Source organism: Sphaerodactylus townsendi, linkage group LG09, assembly GCF_021028975.2.
Source record: "Sphaerodactylus townsendi isolate TG3544 linkage group LG09, MPM_Stown_v2.3, whole genome shotgun sequence".
Classification (NCBI taxonomy): domain Eukaryota; kingdom Metazoa; phylum Chordata; class Lepidosauria; order Squamata; family Sphaerodactylidae; genus Sphaerodactylus; species Sphaerodactylus townsendi.
The window spans coordinates 70,188,506-70,200,629 of record NC_059433.1 but is presented as its reverse complement, the minus strand read 5'-3'; positions in this window follow the sequence as shown (position 1 = coordinate 70,200,629).

Below are 12,124 nucleotides of genomic sequence, written 5' to 3'. Positions count from 1 at the left end.
TTTTTCTTCTACTTCCTGGGTAGAGTTGCCAACCTTTAGGGGGTGGCTGGGGATCCCCGGGATCACAGCTGATCTCCAGGTGAGGCAGATGACTTCCCCTGGAGAAAATGGCCACTTTGGAAGGGGGACTGTACTGCACCACAGAAAGCCAGCAAAGCATAGTGGTTACAAGCAGAGGACTCTAATCTGGACAACCAGGTTTGTGTCTCCACTTCTACACGTGATGCCAGCTGGGAGACCCTGGGCCAATCACAGTTCTGTTTCAGCCCACACAGAAGTAGGCTGTAGCAAACCACCACTGAACAGCTCTTGCCTTGAAAACCCTAACGGTTTGCTATAAATCACCTGTGACTTGGCGACACACACACACACAGCATTACACTCTATTTAGTTACCTCCTCCCCAACCCCCCCCCCTCCTCGGCCTCCTCCCCCAAAACCTCCAGCTGTTTCCCAACCCAGAGATGTCAACCCTATTTCTGGGTGAAGGGGATGCTGGAACATTTTTGAATGTGTGCAATTAAATGTAATGCATTAATGCATTCCATGAGAATCTATTAATCCACTGTATAATAACTATAGGGGAAAAAATCCCCAATATCAGGTACAAACGCTTGAGAACAATTTCGTATTCAGCAGAGCAAACAGCGAGTTTTGGGTTAAGTTCGTTCTCCCTCCTTCCTGCCCTCTCTCTCTTTCTCTCTCTTTTTTTTAAAAAAAGAGGGCTTCAACCATCACCGAAGAGGCCATAAGGCGTTTAGACCGAGATTTCGCTTCTTTTGAAACACCGTTGCTTCGAGAATGAATAATTAACCTCTTGATATTTCTCTTCATCTCTCATCCTGTTTAACTCTTGAATTCAAATTGAAATGTCATGTTGTTTATCAGGCCTGGGCAGGTTTGTGTGCGATAAAGAGAAATCAGAGTTCCACATCGTAATGGCAATCAGTCTGCGACGGCTGCATCCATTTGAAGGCTGTGAAGAAGAGCTGGGTTGTTTGTCCTCCCCCTCCTACACATTTACCCAGGACTTCGACAGCTACCATCCCCCCAGGGAAAAGCTAGGAGCTGCCGACTTCCCCACCATGGAGTTTCCCTGCCCCCGACAGATACAAGCTTCTGGTGCCCCTGGGCTATGTTTTTCAGCACTATGGTCGTTTCCCCATGTAACCTCTATCTGTGCGTTCTGTGGGGCAGAACTTGGAATGAGTTTGCAACAACAAATTAAAAAAAACAAAATGGTGTACTTTCTTAACATATAACAGTGATGGTGAACCTTTTTGAGACTGAGTGCCCAAATTGCAACCCCACTTACTTATGGCAAATTGCCTACCCGGCAATTTAACCTGAATGCTGAGGTTTTAGTTTAGAAAAAACCGGTTGGCTCCCTCTTCCACCGCCCCACCTGTTTGAGCAGGGGCCAGCCTGCTCTAGCCTCCAGCAAGTCCTGCGTGCACCGTTCTGTGCCTCTCTAGCATCTCTGCCTCCTCTGCACCCCCCCCCTTGGGCAGCGGCCACCCAGAGCACAGGCACCAGGCCCACCAGCTGAGTCCTCCCTGCTCACTGTGGTGTGTGCACGTTGTGCTCAGTGGCCCAGGCCAGCCTAGATGTGTGTGTGGGTGGGTGATTTTCCACCCCCACATGACGAACTCTGTGTGCGCGTGCCCACAGAGATGGCTCCAAGTGCCACCTCTGGCACCCGTGCCATAGGTTCGCCATCACTGACATATAACATCAACATTTAACATCACACTTCAAGGTCCTGTTCAGGTTGCGTTTTCAAGTCCTTATATTTACAGTCTACTGATACTGCCAAGTCCAATTCTTCTTTGCAAGTGGGCTGAAGACTCCAAGGGCTTGATGAACAGGATTCAACATGATGAAGGTTTCCAGGAGAACTCTCACCCATTACAAACATAAAAAAACCCTTAACAAAGTGTTAAGGGCTTATACAAACCAAGGTCCGGTAGCCTTGTCTCCTCCAAACTACATGAACTCTGCAGCCTTCTGCTGCTTTGAGTCTCCGCCCCTTTCTGGGTCAACCCATTCTGAGCATGGGGGTTACACCCACTTACCATCGACCATCCTTTGCTGCACGCTACTCTCAGCGCGCATCATTTCTGGCACGCTCCCGGGCTTCCCCACAACCCCGCACTCTGCACGGGGTCATCAAAAGGCGCTGTTTTGAGGAGCGCCAGGAATGACGCGCGCTGAGGGGGCACGAGAGACGGCAGCGTCGGGGCGGCTGCGTTGTCACCGCCCCTGTAGTGGGGAATGCCGCGGGACCCCGCGCTACTTGGCGAGAGTAGCACGCAGCAGATGGTAAGTGGGGAAACGACCTAAGTCACAATTGTCTAATCTGGTCTGATCTCAGGCCCCTTCTGCACATGCAGATTAATGCACTTTCAATCCACTTTCAATGCACTTTGCAGCTGTGCAGAATAGCAAAATCCACTTGCAAACAGTTGTGAAACTGTGATTAGCCCAAGGTCACCCAGCAGGAATGTAGGAGTGCGGGAACACATCTGATTCACCAGATAAGCCTCTGCCACCCAGGTGGAGGAGCGGGGAATCAAACCTGGTTCTCCAGATTAGAATCCACCTGCTCTTAACCACTTTGCCACACAGGCTGAGAAGAGAGGCACGGAGGCACCAGACCCAGGCCAGGTAAGGTCAGGCAAGCAGCAACAGACCTCATACCTTTTGTTCTCCATGAATTCATCTTGTTCCAGTAACAAATAAATGAGTACCACTTGTTTGTGAGTTCTTCCCCTAGCTTTAACTTCCCTTCCCACAAACTCTGAAGCATAGTCATTTTATACATCAACATCATATTCCAGACTCTGCGTAACCAGACTTCAACCCCAGTAAACCATTCTGTTTCCAAAATTTGGCCACTGAGACTCTGGGTGGAATCAACATTTTCAGCCAAATATCTCAGTTCTTTCTTAGCTACCCTTTTCAGTATGCCAAAAGCAAAATAGCTTATAGCAGGGTTACGAAGTACAAAGTATCCATTAATTTATATATATACATGTATGTATGTATGTGTGTGTACGATCAATGAACCAGAATAGCCTAATCCCAAACAAGAAACTTGCCGTAACTCAAGGAAGCGTATTCAATGATGACACTATATTCACTATGACAACTATATTAGTCAATTCAATAAACATAAATCAGTGCAATCAGAAAGGTATAGTATAAAGTTCATTCATATTCCTTTAAAGTTCATTGAATGAAAAAAACTGCGGTGTGATCTCAGTCCACACACCACAAACCCAATATGGAAAGTCAATAAGGCTGATACTAATCAGCAAAGTGATTGCACTGATTTATGTTTATTGAATTGACTAATATAGTTGTCATAGTGAATATAGTGTCATAATTGAATACGCTTCCTTGAGTTACGGCAAGTTTCTTGTTCAGGATTAGGCTATCCTGGTTCATTGATTGTTTCCTTTGGTTTACTTGCCGTGTTTTTTCCATGTGTATGTGTGTGTGTACGTACGTACGTCTGTCTGTCTGTCTGTCTTGCCACTTCCAACTAGGCCCACTGCCGATTACAAGAGAAATGCAATTGCTTGGTGAATTTATTTTACTCCCTTCTCTTGACTAAATGCAAGAAGAGCTTGTGGTTGAATCACCTTGGTGACAGTGATTGACATTCATCTCCAACTACTTGGGACCTGCACATTAGCCCTCTTCATTATTGCAGCTTACCGTGGTTTTTGCCCAATATGAAAATTACATTTTTTTGGAGATAAATAAACCCCTGACTCATTGTCTGATCATTAAAGTGACCTATTTATACTGCAATGGAGAGAAGGAGGCATGGTCTAGTCTGTTCTTGTCAGATCTCAGAAGATAAGCAGGGTCAGCACTTGGACGGGAGGTCCTCAAGGAAGGCTCTGCAGAGGAAGATGATGGCAAACCACGTCTGCTTCTCTCTTCCCTTGAAAGCTCCTTGCTGAGGTTGCCATAAGGCAGCTGTGTTTTGATGGCATTTTATGTACACACATTTATACTTGCGCACAGAGGGTTGGATTCATCCTTTAAATTCCCAAAGTCATCTAGATTGCATGGCCTCCTTTTTGTGTCTGTGCAATCAGCAGCATTTATTTAAGATGCCATCATGAGAAATTATCAGAAAATGGGTGGATTCAGCATTCATGGGCAGACACAGAAGCTGCACAGTAATAATACAAGTAATAAGTCTCAGTTCACAAATCTTAAATCTACATGTTTCTTTTGACTATGTTTGTTTTAAAATTAGAACTGACTGGAGATAAGTGTTGCGGACAGCAGCTGTGAAAAAGCAGGGCAATAATGTGGTAAAGCAGTATACCCATACAAACAGACAAGCTCAGGTTTATGAGGGATAATTTGAACAAACAGCTCCCCGCTTGCAGTTGGTTATGCAGAGCATTAGAAAAACCAGATGGTGCTGAAGCGTGCCGGCTTCATTGCTCCTTTCATCTGTTTTTGTTGCTGGTTTGTTTGTTTCTTCTACCATTTTAATCGATGTTTCCCCTATTTCACATCATTTTCACACCATTTATCCATTATACACCATTTATACACCAGCATGTTGGGAAAGGGTTGTTGGGAAATGCGTTAATTTGAATGGGAACGATCGATTCCAGGGAACGGAAACTGCCACACACACAAAGACTGTTGCTTTTATTTTGCAGAGGGCAGAAACAGGAAGCTGGGGAACGGAGAAGGATACAAAATTCAGTAGCCTTCCTAAGGTTTATCATGTCAATACAACTGTGTGCCATTTCCAAGTGATTTGTTAACAGCTTAAAGGTTTAGTAGCGGGCTGTAATGAAAAAAGTCAGAGATGCTTTGGCTCGGTTTATTTATCTGCGTGGTTTGGAGGGTGAGAAGCCTACATACAGAAGAAGAACCACACCTGTGAAGAACGGCAGCCAATTGGAGCCTATAACTTACAGCACTGAGCACTTAGCAGTTTCCTTACGGGGAGATTTTATTAAGGAAAGCCTATTTCATAAGGCTATTGGAGACAAATCATGAGCAAAGGCCATCTTCCTGATACCCAAATCCCACGTTTTCAAGCAGAATGATTGACAAATACCCTCCACTTCAAAGAATACCCTATTGCGGGGGTTTTGAAAAAGATCTATGTTGGTATTTGCAAGAGTCTGCCACACTCAGGCCCCTTCCGCACATGCAGAATAAAGCACTTTCAATTCACTTTCAATGCACTTTGCAGCTGTGCAAAGTAGCAAAATCCACATGCAAACAATTCTGGAAGTGGACTGAAAGGGCATTATTCTGCATATGTGGAAGGGGCCTCTGTCATAAAAAGGGTTAACTGTTGGTATGTAAACAGGATGCAGAGGTGATATTGTAATGAGCTGACCTATTGATTACCTATTGATTACCTAAAATTTAATTTTAATGGGGTTTTGTTTGTATATGCTGTGTGAGGAAATTATGTTGTGCACCGCCCAGAGCCCTTCGGGGGTAGGGCGGTATACAAAACCCATAGATAGATAGATAGATAGATAGATAGATAGATAGATAGATAGATAGATAGATAGATAGATAGATATAGATAGATAGATAGATAGATAGATAGATAGATAGATAGATAGATAGATAGATAGATAGATAGATAGATAGATAGATAGATAGATAGATAGATAGATAGATAGATAGATAGATAGATAGATAGATAGATAGATAGATAGATAGATAGATAGATAGATAGATAGATAGATAGATAGATAGATAGATAGATAGATAGATAGATAGATAGATAGATAGATGAGAGGCAGGCAGGCAGGCAGGCAGGCAGGCAGGTAGGTAGGTAGGTAGGTAGGTAGGGTTAGGGTTAGGGTTAGGGTTAGGGTTAGCAGAGAAGACCACATGGACAGAGAGAAGTAGGAAGGAAGAGCAAGATGTAGTCTTAAGAGTATAGTTAGTACTGTAAATATGGAACAGAGCAGTACAGCTTTTATTTGTTTTATTCCATGTAACCCTACCCCTTTTAAATTAGTAAACTTTTCTATAAGGCAACTCAGGGTATCTCTGGCCCCATTCCACACATGCAAAATAATACACTTTCAATCCACTTTCAATCCACTTTGCAGCTGGATTTTACTGTGCCGAATAGCAAAACCCACTTGCGAACAATTGTGAAAGTGGATCGAAAGTGCATTATTCTGCATGTGCGGAAGGGGCCAAGGTATCTCTAGCTCTCCTTTTCCACTGGACGCTGCTTCCGCATCTCTGCTAATAAGTATCTCTCTTAACCGAACACCCTTCAATCTATTGCCTGGCTTCACGGAGCTGACTAGCATCTTCTTTTTACATTAGTTATCGAGAGAACCTTCCTCAGTGAAGGACCACAATTTAGCAGACATCCCAAATCATCCTCAGTCGTGGCATTTCACTGAGCTTAACTCGGTTCAGAACTCTTTTGTTTATCACACAGCCCTGACTTTAAAAGCCTGAGGCTGTATAAACGTCACTCTTCACTTCTTTCTCATACTAGGCATGATAAGTTGTCTGCTATTATTTTAAACTGTATCGCGTTATTTTTACAAAGACAGGATGTACAGCTTAGCAAGTCTGGGGAAATGCCTCCGTTTTAAACTTCACCATGACCTTAAAGGAGGCTGTAAGTGTGACGGGGGAGGGGGGACGGCGGGGGGCGGGGGGTACCATGTATTACAGGGTGGGAAGCTGCTTGAATTGTTGCCTGTGTCTGAAAGAAATAGGGCAACAGAGCTGGAGATCACCTAGAATTACAGCTAATCTGGTTGTCCAGACTAGAGTCCACCACTCTAATAGGTCGTTTCTGCATGGCAGAATTATTCTTGTGTACTACTGGTTTGTTTGTTTTTTTTTAAAAAAAACTGGGTCTATTTTATCCTGGGATGTCCATTCACATGGCTGCCCATTTCTGTGAATGAAGACCGGGAGGGAACACTGGCGTAATGCCCATTGGGCAAGGTGGGCAGCTGCCCAGGGAATCACCTTGTGGGGGGCATCAAAATGCTGGGTTCATTTTTGGGTATTTTAGTGGTTTTTCCATTTCTGGCCTGCAGGGGGCGCAGTTTTTAGGCTAGCGGTACCAAAATTTCGGCGTATCATCAGGAGACTGTCCTTATGCTACCCCCCAAGTTTGGTGAGGTTTGGTTCAGAGAGTCCAAGTTATGGACTCCCAGAGGGGGTGCCCCTATCCCCCATTGTTTCCAATGGGAGCTAATAGGAGATGGGGGCTACAGTTTTGAGGGTCCATACTTTTGGCCCCCCTGAACCAAACTGCACCAAACTTGCAAAGAATATCGATTAGGGGAAGTCTCCTGATGGGACCCCTGAAAGTTTTGGGACTGTGCCTTCAGAAATTTGCCCCCCCCCCAGCCTGCAACCCCCCCCCCCTATGGACAGCAATGCAGAAAACCTCAATGCAGAACAAAAGATTCTTGGGCAAATTTCCTGGGATGTGCCTTCCTGCAGGGGGGGGCGCATTTTTGGATGTATCGGCACCAAAATTTCAGGGTATCATCTGGAGATGATGGCACCCCCCAAGTTTGGTGCAGTTTGGTTCAGGGGGGCCAAAGTTATGGACCCTCAAAACTGTAGCCTTCATCTCCTATTAGCTCCCATTGGAAACAATGGGGGATGGGGCACCCCCTTTGGGAGTCCATAGCTTTGGACTCCTTGAACCAAACCTTACCGAACTTGGGGAGTAGCATAAGGACAGTCTCCTGATGATATGCTGAAATTTTGGTGCTGATATGTCTAAAAATGCACCCCCTGCAGGCACCAATGTCCTGGTGCAAAAAAAATTTTTGGTCGTGGTGGAGTGGCTGCCCATGAGGGCGGGGGCATCCAACTCAGGTTTTGCCCAGGGCTACAGTTTGCCCAGGGCTGCCTTGTTACGCCCCTGGGAGGGAATGCCCTGGTTTGTTTTGCACAAGCCTGAAACTTCTGTATTTACATTGCAAGCATATCTGAACATGCCTGGTGTCCCGCATTCTGATTGGCTGCAGTTTTTGAGTGGCAGCTTGAATGAATGTCAGGTGGGGATAACAGGCAGCTGGGCGGGCAAAATAAACTGGATATATACAGAGGTGGGATCCAACTAGTTCTCACCACTTACTAATTTTTTCTGAACCTCAAAACAATAGCTGGGTACGATATACGCAGGCAATCAGTCCTTTAAAGTAATAGTGTCCTGTTGCAACATGGCTGTAGCAAGACCACAGACTCACATGACCACAGAATCCCAAGATAAGGTACACTATGTCCTGTTCGTACATGTTGCATCGTCTGGCTTGAAAGACAGGAACAGGACAACACTTTTCCGGTCAGTTGTAGAGTTTTGCAGGATGCTGAGCTCATTTCTTCAGCTCTCCCCAGTCTTTTGAAGTTGCCCACAATATCTCTGGAGATTTATTGTTGAATAAATATTCTCTAGTCTCCACCAGGCTAGCTTGTGCTATGGTGATACTCTAGCACTGCATATGCAGGGCTGTGATACAGTGAGCTTTGCCCCAGATATCAAGCAGACAATTTGTTGGGGCTTCGTTTTTTTAAGCTGCACGTGTGCCTTTATGAATATATAGGTTTGCCTCCACCTTATCCTGCTCCCCATTCCAAAATCACAGGGTTTGTGTGTTAGTGGGGAAGAAGGATCCATGTTACCATCATTAGTTCCTTGGGAGAAGGAATTGTGTTATTTCATCACATACTGTGGGCTTGGGAATTTCCTGTAGAAATGTGTATCTGTGCAGAATGCAAATTGAATTCCCACCTACGATATAGAACTGCTGACAAGCCCTCTTGAATTTTTTCCCCCATTTTGCAAAACTTTGCCAGAAGAAACGTTCAGGACATTTACCAGATGCAGTGAAGAAATCAGCCCAGCCACATAACCATGTGAGGGAATGGAATAACCGCCCAGAATAACGGCAAAAATAATATGGCGGATACCGGCGATTTTCCTGCACCACCGTGGCACAGTTTGCCAGGAAATGAGTCAAGGCAAATGAGACAAAACAAACCTGAGACCTGCAAAAATGACCAAATACACACTTCAAGATTTGGAAAGGGATTTGCCTAATGTGCACAAGGCTTATGAAACAAATGAAATCATTAGTGGCTTTAGAAATGATGGCTAGTGGATTACGGGTGGCAGAGGATTTTCTGGTAACCAGATGTGTTTCCACACTCCTAGGCCGTTTCCGCATGGGCCAAAAACGGCGGCCTGGGGGCGGTAAAAACGCTGCCCCCCCCCAGGCGCCCGTTCGCGCGAAGCGGCTGCTGAAACGCAGCAGCAGCCGACCTGGCTGCCTTCCCCTCCCTCAGAGGCGGTGTCAGGCAGCCCTAAAAACAACCTTTAAAGGAGGTTGTTTTGAGAGAACAGCATCTTCCGGCGGTCGCGGTGCGAACAACGCCGCGGGGAGTCTGCAGCTGTTTTCCCTTCCCTTTCCCACTCACCTTGTACCCTGTGGAGTGCGGCCTGCGGGCCTCCAAAGCCCCTCCCTCACTGTCCTCCAGGCTTCCCTGGAGGTGGGAGGGCAGCGTCGGCGAGGAGCTTTGGAGGCCAGCAGGCTTAATGGGAACAAAGGTCCGCCTGTTGATCGCCCGGAGCCTCCTGTTGTCCGTAACCGGCCTCTCCTGGGAGCATGCCCGCGTAACTTGCGTCGCGAACGGCCTCTGCCCCTACGCCCGGCAGAATTCTTGCCGGCGTGAAGAAGGAGGTGCTTGCAGGAGGCGATCGTCTTGAGGAAGCGGCCTATACATTCCTGCTAAGGTGACCTTGGAGGCTAGTCAGGGTTTCTGGCGCAGAACTCTTTCAGCCCACCTGCAGCACGGAGGTACCGGCCGCTGATGTGAATTGCCCCTGATTGGCTCCCCTAGTTTGGTCCCGCGTTTGACCCGACATCTACAGAGTCACTGGTGGTCATCTACCAAGGCCCCATGCACTCTCCCTCTGGGGAGGAATTTTTTGAGAATGGATGTTGAAGGACCCACTCTTATTTTCATTTTCCTGATAATTATTAATTATTGCTGCTTTTAATGTTTTAACTATTTTGTACTGTTGCTTTTGTTTGCTGTGCACCGCCCAGAGCCCTTCGGGGATGGGACAATATAAAAGCCTCAGAAATAAATAAAATAAAATACCTCACAAGGTGTCTGTTGTGGGGAGAGGAAGGTAAAGGAGTTTGTAAGCCACCTTGAGTTTCCTTACAGGAGAGGAAGGAGGGGTATAAATCCAAACTCCTCCTCCTCCTCCTCCTCCTTCTTCTTCTTCATTGTTTTGTGCTTAAAAAACATGTATGCCACTTTTCTGTCTGATCCAATTCAAAGTGGCTTTTCATATCATTTTCCCCTCCTCACCTCAGTCCTCACAATGAAATCTTTCCAGGATAGGTTAGGCTGAATGATTGTGATAGGCCCATGGTTACCTGGCAGGCTTCCATGGTCTGATTCAAACCCAGTTATCCCAGGTCCTAGTCCAACGCTTTGATAACTAAAACACACAAAAATCTGTGGGATCCAGGTCTGAATCCCTTCTGTGCCATGACAGTTTGCTGGGCAAACTCTGGACTGGTTACACACTGGACTGGTTACACACTCTCATCCTAACCCACCTCACAGGGTTGTTGTGAGCATACAACAATAAAATGAAGGAGAGCAGAACAACGGGAGGTGCTTTGGAAACAATGGGGGATGGGGCACCCCCTTTGGGAGTCCACAGCTTTGGATCACCTGGACCAAACTTCACAAAACCAGAGTGGCATTAGTAGAAGGTTCTGCTGATGATACCACCCTGGTTTGGTGAAGTTTGGTTCATGGGGGCCAAAGTTATGGACCCTCAAATGTGTAGCTCCACCTCCTATTAGCTCCCTTTGGAGACAATGAGGGATGAAGGCACCTCCTTTGAGAGTCCATAGGTTTGGACCCCCTGGACCAAACTTCACAAAACCTGGGTAGTATCAGTATGAGGCTCTGCTGATGATACCACCCAGGTTTAGTGAAGTGTGGTTTATGGGGGTCAAAGTTATGGACCCTCAAATGTGCAGCCCCCATCTCATATTAGCTCCTATTGGAGTGTTTTTTCCCCCAAAAAGGTGCACATACAAGCAGGTCCAGGAAAATCCCATGATGGGGGTGGGAGTGTCAGAAACGGGACTGATCTGTGTTCTGCAGTTCGGCAGTGGGGAGAATGCGAGGAAACCTGGATATTTCGGGTGACTATCCCAGGATTAATCGCCAGTGGGAAATCGCCCCTTGCGTCAAAGACCATTCAAACAAAGATGGATACCAAGAGAGGGGCTTTGCATGAACATGCTTTTCCTGCTCCTAATCGATATGCATAGCAGCTAGCAAGACCTTTCCTGCAGCTTTGACTGTTGCCATCTTGATAACAAAAGCTCAGCCCTGGAAAAAAAAACACCCGTTATTTAGCCACAAAGGATATGCAGACATTACTCAGCCTTAAAACAATCTGTTTTCCTTCTTCCCTAGATGGCCCAGTCATGCTGTTCCTACTAGAGGACCATCAAATCTTAAATGTGAATTGGAATACCATGAGTTGTAAATCTATTAACTCTACCTAAAATATAATCAAAAACTGGACTACCCAGCAGTGGCGTAGGAGGTTAGGAGCTCGTGTATCTAATCTGGAGGAACCGGGTTTGATTCCCAGCTCTGCCGCCTGAGCTGTGGAGGTTTACCTGGGGAATTCAGATTAGCCTATACACTCCCACACATGCCAGCTGGGTGACCTTGGGCGAGTCACAGTTCTTCTGAGCTCTCTCAGCCCCACCTACCTCACAGGGTGTTTTGTTGTGAGGGGGGAAGGGCAAGGAGATTGTAAGCCCCTTTGAGTCTCCTGCAGGAGAGAAAGGGGGGATATAAATCCAAACTCCTCCTCCTCCTCCTCCTCCTCCTCCTCCTCTTCTTCTTCTTCTTCTTCCTCCTCCTCCTCCTCCTCCTCCTCCTCCTCCTCCTCCTCCTCCTCCTCCTCCTCCTCCTCCTCCTCCTCCTCCCCCTCCTCCTCCTCCTCCTCCTCCCCTCCTCCTCTTCTTCTTCTTCTTCTTCTTCTTCTTCTTCTTCTTCTTCTTCTTCTTCTTCTT